General features: G+C 44.7%; 1 protein-coding gene across 3 annotated transcripts in view; it reads left to right on the top strand.

Moving 5' to 3' along the window:
* The first annotated feature begins 480 nt into the window (after nt 1-480).
* The window catches only part of Klhl8 (kelch like family member 8), a 45,585-nt gene continuing 23,050 nt past the window's right edge, over nt 481-23,015 (top strand). The window contains exon 1 of one of the 3 annotated variants that reach the window (XM_028867305.2): nt 481-614. The gene's annotated coding sequence lies outside the window, so the exon portion shown is untranslated. Of the gene's footprint in view, nt 615-2,488; nt 2,677-20,289 lie in introns of those variants that run through there. The other 2 variants (XM_028867306.2, XM_028867307.2) reach the window with 2 other exon arrangements.

The following is a 23,015-nucleotide window of genomic DNA, read 5'->3' as shown; positions in this document are numbered from 1 at the left end:
TGAAGTTACCTTCCCGTACCAAGACTACCACCCAGTGTTTGGCTACATTTCTAATAAGTTTTGAAGATCCTGGGAACTTTGGGATGCCCTTGGGATGGGGGGAGAAAGAGTTCAGGGAATATCCTAAAATATTTCCTTGCTCTCTTCTCCTACATTTCCAGCGACTTTATTGAAGATTTGATATATCTCACTTTTTTTTTTTTTGCTTTAGCACTCTGTAGGAGTCAATTACTTCCTTAGTTTGCAGACGCAAGCTGTTTTGTACATGTTTTTGCAGAGCCTGCGGTGAAACGGACAAGACCAGATAGAAAACCTGGGATATATATGGATACAGGACCGAAGAGAAGAGAAGCGTCACAAGGGGACCAGAGCGCGTGCCCGCGGGCGCGGTCCCCAGGAGGCAAACACCGAAAACTACATTTCCCAGAGTCCCGCGCGCGCCCCGCCGCCCCGCCCCCGCGGCTGTCAGGCGCGCTCCGCCGAGCCGGGCACGAGCGAACGAGCGAGCCAGCCAGGCATCGAGCGCGTCCGTGGGGTGTCCGAGCGGGGCTGGCGCGGCGCCGGCGCGGAGCGGGTGTGGCGGCTCGGCCTGCGCGGCGGGCGAGGACAGCGAGGTAAACCGCCGCGTCGTCCCGCGCGCGGGTCACCCCGGAGCGGCCACCCGTGCTCGCGTCGGCGAGGGGGCGGCCGGGCGGCGCCGTCCCCCCCGGGAAGCGAGAGGACCCGGAGCTGGGCCTCGCGGGCCGCGCTGTCCCGAGCGGCGGCGCAGGTGCCCGGGGTGCCCGGGGTCCCCGGGGCGGGCGGCCTGCGGGGTGTCCCCCTCCGCGGGGCTCCCGGAGCTCGGGGCTGTCCGCACGGTCCTGCGGAAACCGCACCCGCGGGGGCGGCCGCCGCTCCGGGCTGAGCTCGCAGCTTTCTCCAGGGAGGGTGCCTGCTTTGTGGACTCACTTTGGGGTTCCCATAGCCGGCGCCCGGGTGTGCACGGTCCTGACGTTGAGGTTTACCGTTTGCGAAGCTTGTCCCATTTTTTCCCCCCTCCAGGCGGTGCTGAATCTTCTGCTCTTGGTGGAAATCTTGGCAGTTTTTGAATATTCCTGTTAACCCGCTTTCCATGCCAACCTTGATATTTTGCTTTTTACCTTACGCTGTTGTTCGCGCAGGAGGATATTTTGCAGGGGAAGGTCTTACTTAGAACCTGGGTTGCCACAAGTAATTAACCTGCCAGGTGCACGTGGGTTTTTTTTTTTTTTTTAATTTTTAAATACTGGTTTTCTCTTACATAAGTTAATTGTTTTCACTCTTGTTTCTGCATGTCCGGTGAGCCCTGGCCGTGCTAAGGGGCGGGTGGAATACTCCTGGCTAAGCAGAAACCCTCTGCTGCTGCTGCCTGAGCCTGTATGTAACCTGCATGCAGGTAGCTTTGCTCCTTAGCTGTTGCTTTTCCACGGGCTTCCTCCTGGCACCTTTTGGTTTTGTCAGCCAAACAGACTGACCTACTTAAAACTTTAGTCATGTTGCCTTTAAAATTCCAAACAGTAGAAACAGAAATATGAAAAGAAATCACAAGATGCTGCATTGAGCTTGTACGCACTTGGTTTCATGTTTATTCTCTTAGTGTCTCCCCCGCTCCCCACGCCGCGCGCCCCCTGGGCCTTGTGCATGCTCGCAAGCTCACCACCACTGAATACATCCCAGTCCGCATTTTCACACTCACAGCTGTTCTGTCAGTATTTGATACAGTTTGTGATTTGAAACGTCATATAGTCCATAATAATTCCAAATCCTAATTTAAAATCACAGTGAGTAATTAAGCAGAGCCCGTACGGAATCTCAACCTCCCCGCTGTCACATACCGCCGTCCAATCCCTCGCGGGATCAGAACCTATACTGACATTTCCTTTTCACTCAAAAATGCATCCTTTACCTTAGGGTCCGGATGGCATCAGGAGTTGAGGCAGTAACTCAGGTGAAGGAGTCCTTGCCTAGCCCTAGGTACCGTGTCCAGCACTGCACAACCTGGGCTTCGTGTGGGTGCCTGGAGACCAGGGCAGGAGAGCCGGGAGTTCAAGGTCGTTCTCAGCTATACTGAGTTTACAGCCAGCCTGGGCCATAGGAGACCCTGCCTCAAAACAGCAGCAAAATCTACACAAAAACCCAAAATGGACATTTAAGCTTCCCATTTCTTATATTCGAATTCTCAACAGAGAGTTTAATTTTGTATATGAAGAACTGAAGACATGAGCAAGAACAAATGTTTCATAAAACAACAAAATGCCGCGATTCTTTTTCTGAAAAAAGTTTTATATTAAATAACGAAGCAGGTTGGGCGGTGGTGGCGCACGCATTTAATCCCAGCATTCTGGAGGCAGAGGCGGGAGGATCTCTGAGTTTGAGGCCAGCCTGGTCTATAGATCGAGTTCCAGGATAGCCAGGGATGCACAGAGAAACCCTGTCTCGGGGAAAAACAAAAAACAATGAAGCAAGAGGAAATCGGATATTTAAAGTTTTTAATTTTTTTTGCAGCGCTGGAGATCAAACTCAGTTGAATATTTAAAACACACTAATTATTGTTTACTGCTTCCCTGCCGACATTTTACGTGTGGTCTGTCGGTTGGTTTTCTCTGCTCTGAGGAGGATATAATCGTGGACTGAGCTCACTTCTGCAATTAGTTCTGGGTGAGAATCCCTGCGCTCTACTCATTGGCTGTTTAGTCTTGGCAAGTTGTTATCTGAACCTCCGTTTCCTTCGCTGTGGAGGAGGATAAAAATACTGTCTGCCTCTGTGTTCCTGGAATTGTAAGGATTAATCGTTGTTATGTTCAGGAGCATTTTATGCTCCATAATCTCCAACCCTGTTGATCTCCCCACTCACATACTTATTTTAAAATGCTGCCGGTACAGTTGACTCTCTGGTGACCAGTGCGATGTAAACAGTCACCTTTGTTTTGTCTTTGAAGGATTGGTTGTATGAGCTTTATTATTTGCTTATGCTTTGTTTAATTGGTCCTGTAAATCAGAGGTAGAATTATGAAGGATTGGAAACACCTTGGAAACTTTTTTCCTGTCTCTGTGATTCTTTGTTGGAATCTATGGCATGCCTACAAATAGTCTTCCAGGAGCATAAGAATTCTGTGTGTATTTGTATTTTCTGGATAGCAGAGCAGATTCAACAGATACCCAAAGTGATTCATGGCCCTCTTTCCCTCAAAGGTTCTTTTCTTTTCTTTTTTTATTTTTTTGGAACATCTTGTGTAGCCTGGGCTGACTCTGAACTACCTATCTTCCTGCCTCAACTTCCCAAGTCCCTGGGATTACAGGCATTCACAATTACACCTCCTAAAGTGACTGGAATGGGGGAGGGCATTAAGTGTTGAATTTGAGGCTTTTCAAATCATAGGCAAGCCCTCTACTGCCAAGCTACACTGCACGCGCACACACACACACACACACACACACACACACACACAATTCCAAGAACCACTGGCTACAATTGTCTAGAAAACTTGCAGATTTTTTAATGGGGGTGGGGTGGTAGAGCTGGTTTTCGCTGCAGAAGTGGAAGGTGATGTTTATAATAGAGTGCCTTCTTCTGGAGGCAAGGCCACCGACTGATCGTTACCACAGTAGACACTGCTACTCCCTCCTTGCCCGCCAGCTTGGACAGGCATTAGAGTTGGTGATCCAGTACTGTATTACAGCCCAGCACGTTTGAATACTATTTTAAATGCTAAATAATAACCTGATTTATTCTAAAATTTGGGCATTCTTGGTCTCAGTAGAATACCAAATGTATTGCCTTTCAAAGTAGATATTTATACTTGTAATTGTATAATATTTTTGTATGTGGAATAGCAAAGTTAAATCCTAATTGATGATTATTTTGTATTCAGTATTGTTTAGAAAGAATGTATTAGGTATATTTTACAGAAAATTTTAACTGTCTCACATAGATCTATTACTAGGTTGTAATTTATAGTTTTAATTTGTTACAGCTTAAATTAGTCTTGAGAATTCCAACAGCGGAGTCTATCTCTAAGTTTGAATCCACTCTTATAGTAGACTTAGAAGCAACTCCATGTAAATGCACCATTTCCCTGTGCAGCGAGGGAGCGCTGGTCTTCATAAAGCTTTGCAGTGTGAAGCAGCTCCTGGTTCTGGTTACCAACAGCGTTCACAGTGCTCACAGGGAGTGCGTGAGGGGATCTGTGATACTGCACAAGCTCGCCACTGAGCAATGGCCTTTCCTTTGGGCTTTCCCCTCTGACAGTGGGCAGTATTTTATTTGAAATCTGGGGGCTTTACAAAGTTAAAGGTCCATAATCCGTTAAGTCCCTGGGGATTTGTGGACTAATGAGCAGAACTGTGGCTTTCCACAGTTGCTTTTCATTAAAGATAATCCGCGAGCTGCTTGTTTGCAGGATAACTCAACTATATCATATTTACTTCAGTAGTTTGAGTTAACTGTATGTAAATAGCACATGGTAATCATTTTCGGGGGAAAAAAACAGCATAAGGATGGGAATACTGATGTTTTATGGGCATTCTACTTTAGAACTCTAAAAAGGAGGAAAGTACTTGTTTTGTGGAGAGAAGATTATTAATACCATTTTAGTGTTCACTGAGACATGGATAGACCCCTACAGAGCTAGGATCAACGCCATGTTTGGACTAATGGTGAGGTTTGGGCTTTGTAGTCAGGGCTCACCAGTGTTGACTATATTATATATACTATATATTCATTTGTGTGTGTGTGTGTGTGTATAAAGTATTTAAGTCATCATAGCTCATGCATGTTCGTGTGTGTGTGTGTGTGTGTGTGTGTGTGTGTGTGTGTAAAAGTGTAAGAAAAAGACAACAGGGTGATATAGGTCGGTGGAAGATTCTCAGTATTTGTATCCTAATGTCAGTCATTATAAAGCATACTTTTTTTCTTTGCTGTAAAATAAAAATATTAATTGGAGAATTGTGTTCCCAGTCAAAAACCCTGGGCCAATGTTTTATCAAAGTAAAAACATTCATTCACTAGATGCCTACTGTATACTAAATCCAGAGCCAAACACTTTATAATATATTACTTCATTTGAATTTCACAACCTTAAAGGAAAGCCGAAGTTCAGAGTAATTTTGTGTGATTCACCCAAGCCTCCACAGCTAGAGAATCCCAGACGGTCTGACTCCTACGTCTCTGCTATGAGCCACTATTTTATATACCTTGTGTTAGACATGGCTAACATATTTCTCCAAAAGATACAAGGCAACCGTTCTTTGTAATGCTGTGGTAGTTTAAAACTAGAAGCAAACTGACCTAAACCCAAGGTCAAACTGTTGCCTGTAGACCAAAGCCAACTTGCTGCCTGCTTCTGTGAATGCCGATGTCTTAGGACACATGTACACCTTCATGTCTGAACTGTCCACAGTGAGTAGTCTTCACAGAGGCTGTATAGCCCGCGGAGCCTAAACTATGTCCTGTCCAGCTGCTACGCCCTAAAGAGTGCTGGCTCCCAAGCTATGCGAGCCCTGCTCCTTTGTAAACGAACGGCTCAGGGGAGTAGGGAGCATCCCAGGAATAACACCCCAGCGTTGTCATTTCTGCTGGTTCATCACACTTCTTTTCTTTTCTTTTTTCTTTCTTTCTTTCTTTCTTTTTTCTTTTTTCTTTTTTTTTTTTTTTTTTTTTTTTTTTTGCTTTTTCGAGACAGGGTTTCTTTGTGTAGCTTTGCGCCTTTCCTGGAACTCACTTGGTAGCCCAGGCTGGCCTTGAACTCACAGAGATCTGCCTGGCTCTGCCTCCCGAGTGCTGGGATTAAAGGCATGCACCACCGCCCGGCTCCATCACACTTCTCTTAAGGACTATAAAATCAACACAGATGCAACCGTTGTACACAGGATTTTAAAGTATCAAAAGGGTATGATTGCAACCCATTTAAAATACCAGCTGCAATAATAATAACATTTAGTCATCCCCCCTTCTTAGAATTAGTTTGAAGTGCTTCGGGAATATTGTTCATATGACCCATGCCTAAAGTTCTTTGGCCCAGTATGAAATTCCCCTACATAGTTCTCTATAGTAAACAGCTTTTGAAATCAGTTCATTATGTGAGTCCAAAACAGCAATTGTATAAACATTTTTAATTTTACAAGTAGAGCTTGTATCGTTTATGTGCAAGTTTTTAAAGCAGTGAGTTGGTGTCATGGGATGTGGGAGTAATGGTAGTGAGGAGGATGGTGGAGAGAGAGGAGAGCCTTTAGTGGGAATGTCTGATGATGGGAGTTAGCTGGAGAAGCAAGGCCAGCAGTGGAGAGTGGAGGAGGTAGAGTGTCTAAGACTCAGCTGTGCTTGCATAGAATGGGGGCTCTGAGGACCTGTGGGCTGAGAGACCACAGTTAGCAGCCTCACTTGCCCTCCAGGCTACAGCTGCTTCTCCTGTACTAGCCTGTGTGTCTGTGTTTGCCTTGACCACATAGTTATTGCTGCTATCTGTCTGTGCCCCTCCCTGGATGATCAAGCTCCTCAATAGCAGGGTTATTACCATGTCTTAATCATTCATTTTGGGGCTTATTTTAGTTTTTAAGTAAGATTACTTTGTACATAATTTTCTTTTGGTGGTGGTTTTGAAACAGAGTTTCTCTGTTTAACAGCTCTGGTTGTCCTGAAACTCGCCCTGTAGACCAGCTGGCCTCAGTATCACAGAGATCCACTGCCTCTGCCTCCTGAGTGCTGGGATTAAATGTGTGCACCACCACTGCCCAACTTGTGCATACATTTCTTAAAAAGAAAAATATGATAGACTGGTTAACATAGTCAAAAAATTTCCTCACAATTAGAATCTGACTTCTTTTTTTGAGTCAGGGTCTCTCTGTGTAGCCTAGACCTGGAGTTTGCTATGTAGCAAAGGCATTATCAGCCTTGTACTGGTGATTCTCCTGCCGTAGCCTCCCAAGTGCTAAAGAATATATGCTACCATGCCTGACTTTGGGGTCTGATTCTTTTGAGGCTGTTTTTCTGTGCATTGGGATTTCTGAGTCTGCCAGGCTAGAGGCTCAGTGGTGCGGGCATTTTTAAGTTACCTTTGTCGTTGGGTGATCTGCTTGTGGGACTTGGTGATGATAGATGCCGCTCTTGCGAATGTCTGAGTGGTAAAACATGAAGTTGTCTGTCATTGTCCCAGGGATTAGTGCTTCTGAAAGCACTTAACTCTTTGTGGTCAAAGTCTAGTTTGTGGAGCAGCATTTTCATAGAAGACATGAAAATGAAATGAATAGGGCATAAAATTTATAACTGATTATTCAGTAGATACTTGAAACTGCTCTTTCAAGTATCACTTTACCATATAGATTCCTAAAGACTCCATTTTTAAACTTACATCACTTACACGATTTCTAACCATAGATTCTGCTGTTTGTATTCATTCTTGCATCCTCAGAATCTGCAGTGGAGCCTGTGATGACTGCCTGATGGATGGATTGAATGGTAGTGTGTGGTAACAAACCTATATGACTACTGTGTAGTATCATATGTTTTATTGTGTCTGTGTTCAAACTAAATTTGGTTTGTATGTGCATTCTGTAAAACTTAAAAAGTTTTTAGACTCCTAGGGAAATATTGATTCTTGTTTGGCCACATATTATTCAGCTTTCTATCACTATAACAGAATTGTGAAGATAGTCATTTATGAAAAGAAAAGGCTAATTTTGGCTCACAGTTTTAGAGGTTCTAGTTCATGATTAGTTTGGTTGGCTCATTGCTTTGAGCCTGTGGTAACACCAAAGATCAAGGGATGGGGGACGTGTGTCCTGGAGCAAAACAAACAGGAAACCCGATGTGCCATAGCCTCTCTAAGAGCATGTCTCGGGCACTCTAAAACGGTGGTTCTCAACCAAGGGTCACCTAAGACCATTGGAAAAAACAGATATTCACTTTACAGTTCATATTAGTAGCAAAATTATAGTTATGAAGTAGCAACAAAAATAATTTTATGGTTGTGGGGTCGCCACAACATGAAGAACTGTATTAAAATGCTGCAGCATTGGGAAGCCTGAGAACCACTGCTCTAGGACTTTCTAGTCATCCCCACCCCTTAAAGTCGCCACCACCTCCCAGGAGTGCCTCCCCAGGGAGGGGGCAAGCCTTCCAGACCCAAGCTTTAATCACTGGGACTAGCCTGAACCTGCTTACTCTAAATGACAGCTCATTAGGACTGATTTTAAACCAGGTCAGTTTGGGGTTTTCTTTTGTTTTTTCCTTCTATCTTTTACATGATCAGTAGGAAATAGCCTATGCTTTGGTACTTGGTAACAAATGATGATACATTTATTTTTGCTTGGCTTTATATTCAAAATACTATAATTTGCTAGCCTTACAGCTTTATGGCATTCTCAAAAGCAGTGAGCAATGTAGTTTTCCTCAGAAAAACATAGTTCACACATGTAATGCACATATTTAGATAAAATCCATGTCCTATTAGTTCTGTATTCTAGACTTTCAGTGCATCATGGCTGTAATAAACTGAGGGATCCAGTTCAAGCAATGAAGTAATTACCATGTTTTGAATGCCTTCTTAATAAACTACTGAAGTAATGTTATCATCATTATTAAAATGGTAATAGCATCTAATATATCCTAATGCTGTGATGTTCTGCAGAAGTCCATGGAACCAACAAACTGTGGGCCAAGATAAATAACGCTTTTCTCCTTACGTTGTTTATGTCAGGGAATTGTCAGAGCTGCTAGAGAAGGGCCTACTACAGTTACTACAGATACTTTAAATGTTGCCAAAAGTTGTGTCTAAATGACTTACTTCATGATGAATGCAATGGAAAGGGAAGATTACATTGTGATGGGCACACAGTACACCCAATCCAGCCTAGGAATCCGGGAGACTGTTAAGACTTGATTAGCTTTTAAAGGTTTACTTTCATTATTTGTATGTGTTTGTGGTTGCTGTGTGTGTGTGTGTGTGTGTGTGTGTGTGTGTGTGTGTGTGTGTAGGTATGTGCATGTGAACACAGGTGTCCACCGAGGCCAGAGGCGTTTGACCTCCCTGGAGCTGCCTGACGTGGGTACCGGAATCAAACTCAGACCCTCTGGAAGCTGTGTGTGCTCCTACCTCCTGGGCCATCCCTCCAGCTGTCGACTCGATTGTTAAAGTGTGTTTGATTCTTTTTTTTTTTTGTAATTGGGTCTCATACTGTAGCCCCTGTTATCCTGGAACTGATTGTGTAGCTCAAGCTGGCTTAAACGTGTACAGTTCTCCTCCCTTAGTCTCCCGATGCTGGGATTGCGGGCTGGAGAAGGCTTGCGTCTTAAGAATGAGCAAGGGCTGATAAGGGCACTGGTGAAGGGCATTTCAGGAAGAGTGGATTAGAGTACGGGGAGACGTGGAATAGCGTGGGTTATGTAGAGTATTGCATGTGGTCAAGTTAGGTCTACACAAAGGTAGGCTTGCCATCACACTTCACAAATGTATAATAAAATGGTAAATGCATATTCATGCACCACCAGTTTGCTGGTTTAAATTAGCCAAATGCTGATTAAAATTTTTGCTTTTGTATCACCTAAACTCTCCATCTAACTGAATTGTAAAACCAGTATAAACTGTTTTGTTTTAATATTGTGTATGATTAGCACAGTTGCTGCCTTTAGTAGGTACAGCGGCAGTGACTGTGTGATAGTACTGAGTCTCGCCTCACTCTGTCTGCAGTGCTGGGGTTGCGTGGAAGGCTGCACCCCAGCCCTACAGTGCTGGTTAAGAGAGCTTCTGTCAGAGGGCCGCATGGAGTTTTGTCTCCTTTAATTTGTAAGACAAGAGTTTCATGGGAGCGGAGAAATGGCTGGGGTGAGAGCATTTGCTGCTGTGGCAGAGGACCCAGGTTCAGTCCCCATTGCCACGTGGTGGCTCAGAGCCATGCCCAACTCCAGTTCCAGGGGTCCCAACACCCTCTTCTGACCAGGGACTAGGCAAGCAGACGGTGCACGTGTGTACATGCAGGCAAAACACTCTAACTCATAAAGTAAGTCTAAACAAAATGAAAGACAGTCTCATGTGGCCCAGGATAGCCTCGAATTCACTGTGTAACTTGGGTTGGCCTTAAACTCAAGGCAGCCTTCCTGCCTCAGCCTCCCAAGTTCTGGAATTGTAGGTATACAATGTCTACACTCATCTGGAGCTCGTTCTGTTCAACTCTTCCTCGGGAGAGTGTGGTGTAAAGTCAAGCTGCTGCGGTTGGGAATTGCCTTAGTCGTTAGTGCGTTACACTGTGTGAGAGCACTGCCTGTCCGTGTCCGTGCTGGAAGGTGAAAAGGGAGTTAGAATAAGCTACATTGTTTCGGCACTGTGCTCGCTGCTCGTTGTTGGTCTTGTTTTCTGTGAGTCGTCATACATTTTATTTGCATGTTAAGAACATCAGCTGTTCCGCAGTGTCTACATCAGGTCGTTAGAACCGTCTGCTTTGGTGAGTACTTGTTGTTCCGCACTGCACGTTCTGTTGGTTGGTACTGGCGTGCAGGGCAGTGGAGCCTCCTGTTATGTTCATTATCTTAGTGCCTCGGGGTATCGTGGGATAGACTTACATGGCCGTGTCTCCTTTTTCCTACTGCTGCTTTTTCGTTTTAAATCAACTTGATGGACTGTGAGAAAGGGGTTGTTCTGCTCTCACTCCTTATGGGGCAGCAATCTTAGAGGTAGCTGGAAAAGAATGCTTGCTGTCTTTAAGCTCTGGAGCTTAGGTTTAATTGCATTGTTACTGAATGCTAATACACAGTCCTGTGTGTTGTACAGGTGCTTGTGTGTGTAGATGCGTGTGCAAGGGCATGTATCTGTGTGTGCTTGTGGAGGACAGAGGCGACCTCAGGTTGTTCTTAGGAGATGCCCACCTTGTTGGTTTGCTTAGTCATTTGCTTGAGAGAATTTCTCACTAAGACCCGGGGCTAGGGGTTTCAGCTAGGCTGGCTATCCAGAAGCCTTGGGGATCCATTTCTTCCTGCTTCCTCATCACATATTCAGCTTTTTATGTGGGTGTTGGGATCAAACTTAGGGCCTCATGTTCAGGCACTTTCCTACTGGGCTATCTCCCTAGCCCTTAGTGTAGTCTTTATAAGTTCCATATCACATTTAATTCTTTAGGCAGATTCAGATGTGTTTAAGGGAATATTATTTTCCTACCTTTGCCTTCCTGAGACACATCAAGAGACCCATTTTTTCCTAGAGTGCAGGACAGACATGGAACATTGTTAAAAGTACCATTGAATATGGTTAAAAGTCAGTATTGGTGTTCACAGTAAGTTCTTACGGAAAGCACTCCTCCTGCTGTTTGTTTTCATATGAATGAAAATGGTATGGGGGGTGATTGAATACCTTAATTGGCTGTTAGACTCTCCCCTGGTGTCCTGACTTCCCCAAGACAGAAAGGAGTACCAGCCAGCCAGCTGGACAACCTTATGTCACTTAGAACCCTCCTTGGGCACTCTGAGGAAGTTACACAATTGAAGTCCCTTGCTGCTAAGCACAGTTTGGCTTCTAAAGAGGTGGTTCTAAGCACGACTGTTTAAAAGAACTCACTCCAGACCTTCCATGCAACCATTTCCTGGCCAGAGAGGGAGCAGTTCCCCTGGGGTTCTAAAGCACAGCCAAAGTTGGCACAAACACAGTAATTGATAATTTACTTGAAGGTCTGAAATGATTGGTGCAAACACCCATTTTCTGTTTACGCAGGTTATTATACTTACGTAGTGAACTGAATGGAAATACCTTCCTGTTTTGCCTCCTAATATTATATTCAGTTAAAAGCATCTCTCCACTCCAGTGTTTCCTTGTATGCATATATGTGTGTGTGTATGTATATATATACACACATACACATACACATACATGCATACACATATATCTCCCATCCATCCATCCATCCATCCATCCATCCATCCATCCATCCATCCATCATCTGTAGGGTGGACGGAGCAGCTAATGCCAGGAAAGACCCAGTGGTGGCAGTAAGCGCAGAAGTGATAGTGGAATGCTGGCAGTTGAACCGCAGAGTGATGAAGCCAGATATGGTGGTGGCTCTGAAGTCAGCAAGAGAGGCAGAGGCTCAGAGAGCAGCCTGTAGCTTTGACAGCCACAGGAGAGGCAGAGCCATGCAGAGAGGCCAGCAGCTGAACAGCAGATGTGGAACTCAGCCAGGAAGCAGCCAGTGGCTTTGACAGCCACAGAAGAGGCAAGAGCCACCAGAGCAGCAGCAGAGCTGACGTGGAAGCAGAATGAGAAGGGGGAGGGTGGCTGCCGCCCCAGCCCCAGCATCACAGCATCACAGCAGCAGCAAGAGGCCACAGACCAGCTGGGAAGAATGGCCAGGCGAGGAATAAGAAACGTGGTGGAAGTGGAGAGAAGGTGGAGAGCCAAACTGAGAAAGGAGAAGACTGGAAACACCCAGGGAAGAATAACTGCAGACTCTGGAGACCCGGGAGCTGGAAGCACCGAGGAGGCCGCGGGATCGTGACTGCCTCGCTTAGGAGCTGCAGTTGTCAAAGACTGCACAGGCCTAGAAGCTACAGTGCTAGCTGCCATGGCAATTGAGGAATCCTGCTGCCCTAGGCCTCAGGAAGAACTGTAACACTGTCACTGTGGGGCTGAGGCCTCCTGAGAGCTGTAACACTAGAGGCTGCTCTGCTGCTGTGCCGAGGTATCAAGGGCTGCAAACATGGCCGAAGATCTGCCCACAAAGACCTCAGCCAGCCAATGGACAACATTCTTGTCCCTTTTCAAAGTTGGAAACATTGCATTTTTAAATAGACTACTTTAAGAGAGTTTTATACAGGCATTTTTGTGTAGGCGTGTTTATGGGGGGAGTGAATGCATGTGTGTATGTGTACATGGAGGCCAAGAGTCATTCCTCGGGCGCCTTCCTCACTTGTTTTTGACACAGGGCCGCTCACTGGTGCCTGTGGCTCACAGTTAGGCTAGGCTGGCTGCCAGTCAACTCCAGGGATCAACGTTTTTGCTCCCAGCACTGCGACTACAAGTCTGCACCACAGAATCAGCTGTGTGAGTGTTGATGTACACGTGTGGATAATATGCATAATAAATATGCTGCCATAGTTATCCAATTTTGTCATTTCCAAGCTGCCCAGTCTATGCAGTTCAAACAGTTCATAATGTCCTTCCTTGCTCAGCCTCTAATCTATCTTCTTTTTCTTCCATCAATTTTTTATATAAAGTAGGGGAAAAGAAAAATAAGACACAAAGAGCCCTAATTAAATCACTATGTGCCTGCCACACATACATGCTTTCTCACTTAGGTCCTAACAGTACTGAAGGACTAAACATCACTACTTTGCCTGGGGTCATTCCTCTAGAAAATGGTAGGAGTCAGAGCTTTAACCCTGCTGATAGATGATAAATAGATTGGATGGATGATACAGAGTTGACCAGCAGCCAGCCTAGCCTAACTGTGAGCCACAGGCACCAGTGAGCGGCCCTGTATCAAAAAAAAAGTGAGGAAGGCGCCCGAGGAATGACTTTTGGCCTCCATGTACACATACACACATGCCCTTAGATGTTAGGATGGGGAGGAGGGCCATCATGAGGTAGTCCAGGTGAGATACGAGGTGGATTTTCTAGCACACACTGAAAACGATGCTGTTCAGCGAAAGAGGGAAAAAGTGTAAGGAAACTTTCAGTTAGAATCCAGAGAAGTTAAAACCTACGTGTTGTAAACATTGGAACTCAAGCCTGGCTCAGCGTTTGAATTAGAACTGGGAAAATGGCGAGGGGACAGGAAGAGACAGCTTTAGAAGGGAAGGCGGGCATCTTAGTGTTCATGTTTGCCCTGTCGTTCTCTTCCTTGCGGTGTTCTGAGCAGGAGTGTGGTGGTAATGGTACAGTCTTCGGAGCTCTGCTGTATGATCTGAATCTTATCTCCACCATGGTGGAGGGTTCTACTGTGTGTCCTCAGTTCATCTATAAAAAGGACAAAAGACGCTCCTCTGTGACTAGGATGCTCCTGGTAGTTAAGATGACAATAGTATTTTCGGGGTGGTGGTGATGTCTTTACACCTTATTCTGTGAGCTGACTCACCTGTCAGGCAGCAGAGTGGCTTGTGACTATATACACGTGTACGCGCACTCTTCTCTGCGGCCGAATAACGTTCTGTTGTGTGCATGTACCATATTTTCTTTGGCCTTTCCTTGCTGATGGGTGTGGAGATGGTTCCATGTCTTGGCTATTGTGAGGTAATGAAGCCATAAACCTAATGTGCAAGTATCTCTAGGACGCTGATTTAGAATCCTTGTGTTATAAGAGTGGTATAGCTGGATCATACAGTAGTTGTAGTTTGAGGGTTTTTGCTGGGTCCCATAGTGGCTGCACTAGTTTCCGTCTCCACCCATATCCCACTACAGGTTTCTTTACGTCCTCATTGCCTGGAGTTTTCTTACTAGTGGTCATCTGACAGGTGAGACGGATCTAAAGCATTTTTAACTTGCATTTTTCTGATGGTGAAGAAGGAGTTAATACTTTTCCAAGTGTTCATTGACCACATATATTTCTCCCTTTGAGAACTGTCACTTCAGCTCGTCGGCCCCTTTATTGATTGGATTAGCAGGGGTTTGATATTTAGAGTTCTTCACAGATTCTAGATAATAATCCTTTATCAGATTATAGTTGGCAGATTTTCTCCAATTCTTTAGGCGGCCGCTTCATTCTGTATTTCCTTTGAGTTGCAGAAGCTGTTTAATTTCATACAGCCTCAGTTGTTGATTCCTGGGATTGTCTTCTGACTTTTCAGAATGTTCTTAACTATGTTAATATTATTAATATTTTCATCTTGGCAATTCTTTTTTTTTTTTTTTTTTTTTTTTTTGGTTTTTCGAGACAGGGTTTCTCTGTGTAGCTTTGCGCCTTTCCTGGATCTCGCTCTGTAGACCAGGCTGGCCTCGAACTCACAAAGATCCGCCTGGCTCTGCCTCCCGAGTGCTGGGATTAAAGGCGTGCGCCACCATCGCCCGGCTGGCAATTCTTATAGGTGTGTGATAGTATTTTCCTCATGGTTTAAATCTACTCCTCTAAAAGAAGTGATACTGAATGTCTTTTTGTGAGGTATCTCACATATTTACCATCTGCACTGGTGATACGTTCTGAGTCCATAGTTTAATTTGAGATTTTGGGTTTATTTTTTATTGAACTTGCAAGTTCTTTATAGATTTGGAGCATGTGTTGCGAGGTGACTCTCAGATGTTCTCATGCTTAAGTGCGTCTGCTTTCTCACTGTTTTGCTTACATGGTGCACGGTTTCCTTATTGTTGCTGCCTGTCCCAAACATGAGTGTCCCAGGGCACTGAATGGAGGCAGGCACTTGACCACACTCCAGCCTACAGCTTCTCTCTCATTGTTAATGCAGTCCATCTCAGCGACTTTCCTTTTTTTTTTTTTTTTTTTTTTTTTTTTTGGTTTTTCGAGACAGGGTTTCTCTGTGTAGCTTTGCGCCTTTCCTGGAACTCACTTGGTAGCCCAGGCTGGCCTCGAACTCACAGAGATCCGCTTGCCTCTGCCTCCCGAGTGCTGGGATTAAAGATGTGCGCCACCACCGCCCGGCGCGACTTTCCTTTTTAATCTCAGAACTGTAACGTGAGGTTACCTAGTCACGAAGCTTTTCTAAGTTTTCTTCTGAAAGTTTTATCATTTTAATTATAATTACACTTATGCAACATTTAAATACTATATAAGATAAATCATGGCTTTTTAAAGCTTTATATTTGTGTGATATATAATGTGTAGTGAGTGTGTTTAGTTTCATAATAAACTTTGATCCATTGTAAATTTTCATATTAAGATGAGCGTTAGGTCAAGATTTAGTTTTGTTTATATGGCTATATTGTTGTTCTGTTATTAATGAAAAGGTTTTTTTCCTCTGTTGAATTGCTCTGGTGCTTCTTTGAAATTCACTTGGCTGCGTTTGCTCAGGTCATGTGCTATTGATGTCTCTGCCCTGACTTCCCATCTTGTCATTTTGGTTTATACTGGTTTGAGAACTACAAGGATATTATTAAGGTATTGGAACTGCCACAGACCCCTTAGCTAGTCTCTCCTGCTACTGATATGTTACTTTGATGGGATTGTTTCAATTAATCAGTACCCTTTGATTAATACATATTTATTAATTAAGGTTGTCCTAGTTTGTTTTTTTTTTATTGCTGTGGTAACACCATGACCAAATGCAAATTGAGGAGGAAAGGGTTTATCACATCTTAGAGGTGTGGTCTGTCATCTAGGGCAGCTGAGGCAGGAGCGTGAAGCAGAAACCGTGGACGAATGCTGCTTTCTGCACACTTCCTCTGGCCTGCTCAGAGACTTTTCTTATACAGCCCAGGCTCACCTGTCTAAGGATAGCACCACCCACAATGGACTGGGCCCTCCCATATCAATCAGCAGTTAAGAAAATGCCCCCACAGATATGCCCGTGTATAGATATGATGGAGGCAGTTTCTCAATTGAGGGTCCGTATTCCCAGCTGACTGTTATTTGTGTCAAGTTGACAAGAAAACTAACCAGCACAAAAGCTGACACTTTATTCCAGTGTCCTGCTTTTTACTTTTTCCCTGTTCCAGGACCCCAAGGATGCCGCAGTGAATTCAGTATCTGTGTCTCCTTGGTCTCCTGCTGCCATGGTAACCAGCTTTTCCTCGTTTCTGCTGACTTTGATGAGTACTGGTCAGATAGCTTGTAGAGTGTCTCATTGGCGTTTGTCTGATGCTTTTCTCATGGCCAGACTGAGGTTGTGGGCTCTGAGAAGCAGAGACAAGGGACACAGAGTGCGTTCTCACTGCAGCGTGCGGAGTTAAGGTTGTAGAAGTCCGTGAGATGAGTCAGTTGCTGTTCACTGTGATCACCTGGCTGAAGCATGTGTCAGATCTCACCACCGTGAACTCATTCTCTATTTTAACCTGTTTCATGCTGTGTGCTCTTTAGAGTGACCTCACTGTGGCACTATCCACAGGCCACACCTCAGTAGTAAAGTATCTTAAGGCTTAGTTCAGTCTGAAAAAGCATTTGACTCAAAAGCATGAGAACTCAAAACTAGATGTGGAGACATGCACACATAATTTCAACAATGATGGTGAGCTCAGTGATGAAGGTAGGTGGTCCCAGGAAGCTCACTGGCCAGTTAACCTAGCCTACTGGCAAAGTTCCAGGGCAGTGAGAGAGACTCCATCTCAAACAAAAGGGAGAAGACACCTAAGGACTTCCACCCAGGCTTGCCCTTTGACCACCACATACATGTTACACACACACACACACACACACACACACACACACACACACCCTCTCCCCCCCCTCCCGCTCTCTCTCATGCACATATGAGTGAAAAGTCTCCATAATTTATTTGGAATCTCCACACTTACCCCCTTCCTCTTTGTGGACTGAACCAAAGGGCTGCTCACAGCAGGCTCACAGGCTCACAGCAGGCTCACAGCAGGCTCACAGTAGGCTCACAGCAGGCTCACAGCAGGCTCACAGGCTCACAGCAGACTCACAGTAGGCTCACAGCAGGCTCACAGCAGGCTCACAGCAGGCTCACAGCAGGCTCACAGCAGGCTCACAGGCTCACAGCAGACTCACAGTAGGCTCACAGCAGGCTCACAGCAGGCTCACAGTAGGCTCACAGCAGGCTCACAGCAGGCTCACAGCAGGCTCACAGCAGGCTCACAGCAGGCTCACAGGCTCACAGCAGGCTCACAGCAGGCTCACAGCAGGCTCACAGGCTCACAGCAGACTCACAGTAGGCTCACAGCAGGCTCACAGCAGGCTCACAGTAGGCTCACAGCAGGCTCACAGCAGGCTCACAGCAGGCTCACAGCAGGCTCACAGGCTCACAGCAGGCTCACAGCAGGCTCACAGTAGGCTCACAGCAGGCTCACAGCAGGCTCACAGCAGGCTCACAGTAGGCTCACAGTAGGCTCACAGCAGGCTCACAGCAGGCTCACAGCAGGCTCACAGCAGGCTCACAGCAGGCTCACAGTAGGCTCACAGTAGGCTCACAGCAGGCTCACAGTAGGCTCACAGCAGGCTCACAGTAGGCTCACAGCAGGCTCACAGTAGGCTCACAGCAGGCTCACAGCAGGCTCACAGTTGGCAGTCAACCCCCCCAGCCCCTCCTCCTGCAGCCTGAAATTATTGTTCATGAGGAGGTTGTGTATTCTCCCCCATTTGTTTACTGATTCCATCATTTATTTAAACCAGAGTTATTTCTCCTATGCTTGGGGTTGTGTAACCTGACACTGGCTGAAGGCATGCAGTATTGAGTTTTACATTGGATATGGTAATTCCTCAAACCCTGTTTCTGCCCCTTAGTCTTTCCATTAGAAGATTTAGATTCCGCTTGTCAGTGCCTATTATAAAAACTTCCTGTATGGCTTGATTGGAACTGATTTAAATCAGTCAGTCATGTTTACTAAATTGAGTCTTCCAGCCTAGGAACTGTGGCGGCTTCCCATTTCTTTAGGTTTGCTTCTATTTGCTTCAATAACATACTTCAGTGTGTGGGTTCTGTAAGTTTCATTGGGCTTAGACCTGAGTGTCTCCCTTTCTTAGAAGCAATGGACTTTTCTGTTTCCATCATGCATTGCCAGTACATAGAAATAGAGTTGATCTTTGCATGTTTACCTTGTGTTTTATGACCTTGTAAACTTACTATTGTTAGGTGCTCCTTAGAAATGTTTTACATCAAAAACATCTGCTAATAGGACATAAAGGGACCTCCCTGGGGACAAAGGGCATGTGCAGATCTCAAGCCTCATCTCAGAACCTTAGCCATTGAAGTGTGACATGTTCTCTCTCCTATCCCACCCCACCTTTTGACTTCTATCAGCTTTAATATCAGGTGTGCCATTAAACCTAGGATACCTCCACCCCAGTGTCTCTACAGTTAAACTAGGTTCAGAGAGAGAGAGGGGGAGAGAGAGAGGGAGAGAGATGAGGATACTACAAGGATCAGACTCCTGGCACTTCTTTCTTGTTAAATGCAAATGTCCATATTTCTGCCCACTGTTATCACACACCAGGCTGTCTGTACACAGGGTAAGGTGCCAGCAGGAAGAACACAGCAGCTCATGCAGAAGCTTGTTGCTTCCTCCTCAAGGCCAGGAGAACAGAGATAGCATGTCTTCTGATACATGTCCATCATGGTGAAAGACGCCACAGACCTGTCCTCCTGTAAACCCTGCAGAAGAGTAAGAACACCGAGTTCCTTGTCTACAGATCCAACCTGACTCTTTTCAGCCAGTGTTGTTCCTGTCTCCCTTTCCTTCCCTTCAGTACAGTTTGCACAAATCTTTAGACTCTTTGGTTCACTATGATTTGTTATTTGAACCAGGGGATTGCACATATCCAGTTACATTAATGTGGACAGTTCTGTTTCCTTCCAATTTGTTGTGCCTTTTTATTTCTCCCATTATTGCACCAGAGGGAACTTAACATTTCTTAAGTGTTTTTCTGTACCAGACTTTTTTCTTTTGGACCACCAACCAGCTTCCAAATGATGACACAGAGACTTATCAGTGTTGAATGCTCGGCCTAGCTTAGGCATGTTTCTGGCTAGCTCTTTTAACTTAACTTAACCTGTTTCTGCGTATCCACCTTTTGCCTCAGGGCTTTGTACTTTTCTTTCCTTCTGTATATCTTACTTTCACTGTTCCTCCTGTCTGTCTGTATGGCTGACGGACAGCGACTGCCTGGCTCCTGCCCCAAGCATGTCCCTCACTCTGTCCTTCTCTTGTTCCTCCTCCTCTTGAGCCGAGATTTCTCCTCCTATTGGTTTTTTTCTGCCCAGCAGCCCTGCCTATCCTTCTCCTGCTTAGCTGTTGACAGGTAGCTCTTTATTAGACCAGTCAGGTGCCTTGGGCAGGCAAGATGAAACAAATGCAACCATCTTTGCATAGTTAATCACACAGCCTTACATCCTTAAACAAATGCAGCATGAACAGAAGTAACCCACCTTTACACAGTTAAGGTAATATTCCACAGCATAAACAAATGTAACACATCTTTGTCCACTTAAAATAATATTCCACAGGGCTGGAGAGATGGCTCAGAGGATAAGAGCACTGGCTGCTCTTCCAGAGGTCCTGAGTTCAATTCCCAGCAACCACATAGTGGCTCACAACCATCTATAATGAGATCTGGCAGGCAGGCAGGCAATACACTGTATATATATATATATATATATATATATACACACATATATATATGTATATATATATAAAGAACAAAATAATATTTCATAACATTTTTCCTTCTCCTCCTCACTGCTCCCCTCCTTTTCCAGTGCTAGGACTAGCTACAGCATGCCCCATCCCCTAGTAGTCTTCCATTTCAGGGGTTATGTTCAGATCCTAACTCCATTTTTAGTTATTGTTTGTCAGTAGCAGAAGGTAAGGGACCAACTTCATTCTGTCACATTTGATATCCAGGGTTTTTGTTTGTTTGATTGGTGGTTTCATTGGTTTTTTTTTTACTGTGGGACTGAACACATGCTAAGCAAGTCCCCTACCACTAGCCTATACCTTTAGCCCTTATTTTTATTAAGATCAGGTCCTGCTATGTAGTACAGGCTGGTTTTGAACTTGTAGTGAAGTGAAGCCAAGGCTGTCCTCAAACTTGTAATCCTCCTGCCTCCGATCCTAGGTCCTGGGTTTATATGTTGCCACTGTGCCCTGCTGGTATCATCATCTCTTTGTACCTTCTCCTTTTGTGTTGAAGTCTATATCTTTTAATAATCTAGCTGTTTCCATGTATTTTATTTTTTTAATATTGTTAATCTAGTTATATCTCATTTCTGTTTGGTGTATTTGTGTCTTGTGACTTAAATGGTTTTTTTTTTTCATCCAATCTAACAATGTTTGTCTAATTTTAAAGGCACTCTTTAAGATACTTGTAGACTCATTTTCAGTGGTCACAGACAGTAAGTCCCATGAACTCTTCCTCTGTTTCCCACGGGGGTCACATCATGTGTGGCTTCAGGACTAGGGATGCACAATGATCACTTACATTTCACCTGTCTTTTGCACTAGCTAATGTGTATGTATGTGCCATCATGTGCAGAATCATGTGACCCCTGCTGCAGTGAGGCACAGTACAGTTCCGTTAGTGAGCTGATCTCTTCTGTTCCCTGTTGGAAGCCACAGCCCCTCCTCTCGCACCTTTCCCTTTCTCTCAGAACCCCCACCTCTGCAGTCCTGTCATTTGAGACTGTTACAGACAGTGGTGCTCCTGTGTAGTATGTCTCAGGACTTCCGATAGATACCGAGACTATAGATGGCATCACCTCCAAACAGACAGTTTTGCATGCAGATACTTGGAAGGAGAGAACTGACTCTATCAAGTTGTCCTCTGATCTCTACATGTGTGCCATAACACATGTGCCCGCTTCTATACCACATACACCATCATCATCCATGAAATTTAACTTGTAACTTGAGCCCAGTAATACATTAATATCATTTAATGAGACAGAATAATTATATGAACATACTATAATAAAAGTGCATGAATGCGGTCTCTTCCCTTCTCTCGGAATGTCTTTCTATACCATACTTTTCTTGTGATGACAATACTACAGTACGTAGGCAGTGAGATGGAGGATGGTGGATCTGGATGTAGCATTAGGATACTGCATATGGTTACCTGGGACACACACTGCGATGCCACAGCAGCTACTACTAAGTGCTAATGGGTGGATATGTCTACAGATTGGATACACTAAACAAGCAAATGATTTGCATCCTGAACAGGATGGACAGGACTGGACAAGAGCTTATCCTGCTCCTTAGAATGTCCAGTTTCTGTTCAAAACCTTTGAGTTATTTGTGTCTGGTAAGTTTGTCTTAATATTTTTAGAACAGGGTTGACTGGTTTAAAGATGGTTATCTTGCAAAGTGTCTACAAACCATGACTCACCCAAATTGTACCCACCAAATACTTTCGAGACTTTTATTGGAACACAGCTGTACTCCTTCATGAATTCTCATTTGGGGCCATTCTTTTACTACAAAGGCAGAGGTGAGTAGTTTTGATAGAGTACAAATGACGCTCAAAGCCAAAGTCACGTACTTGTTGACCCTTTGCAGAAACGGTTTGATTGCACTACTTGTTTTGTATTTGTTCTTACTTGGTTTCTGTTTCTTATGCTCGGGCTTCACAGTGTAGCCTGAGTCTCCCAAGTGCTAGGATCAGAGGTGTGCGCCACCACGCCTGGCTCTGAAGTGCGGTTGTGAACTTAAAAGAGTTGCTTTAGGGAGCTGGGGAGCTGGGTTGGTAAAATGCTTGTTGCACACGCGTGAGGGCCTGAGCTCCCTTCCTGGAGACTCTAGTCCACATTTGTTCTGTCCTAGAAGGAAGTGCAGCGTGTGGAAGTGTGCAATCTAACGCAGTCAAGAGTGTGGCCCACCATCACCTCCCACGTACTGTAGCTTAGAGGTTGGTTACACTTCTTACAGGCAAGGAGATAGAGACAGATGTGACCTGTTAGGGATCACCATCATGTTGTGTCTGCCACAGAAACTTTAAGATATGTTAGTAACTACAGCCCATGATTTTATATCACCCACTTTGTTTTCTGACAAAGCTGAGAGATGAGATTAACAGTAAAAGAACCCCATAGACCTGACTTTCTGATTAAGGCATTTATAGTTTTCAAAAGCTGCCTACTATTGCAAGCTTCCATCCTAACACAAACATCTGCAGCATGGTTTACAGTTTTGTAAGCGACCCTGAAGTTTAGTGCACTTCTGTGACCCTCGGGACAGTCCTGTTTATAGGTAGAGAAACTGAGGGTTAGGAAAACTTTCAAAAAAGATCACAGTTAGTAAATGGTAGCAGATGGTTTAACTTAAAACCCTTTTGTCTCTTTCAGGTAGGCAGAATTGTAGCATATACCTATTAATGATATGAATATTCATCAAATATGCTTATTAGTGAAGTCAGTGTGATTTTGTATGTAAGTAGTAAATTCTCTATGGAAATGCAGA

Source organism: Peromyscus leucopus, chromosome 10 (genome assembly GCF_004664715.2).
Source record: "Peromyscus leucopus breed LL Stock chromosome 10, UCI_PerLeu_2.1, whole genome shotgun sequence".
In the NCBI taxonomy this organism is placed as follows: Eukaryota; Metazoa; Chordata; class Mammalia; order Rodentia; family Cricetidae; genus Peromyscus; species Peromyscus leucopus.
Note: the sequence above shows the minus strand (reverse complement) of the source record. Positions and strands in the feature narration are given on the sequence as shown.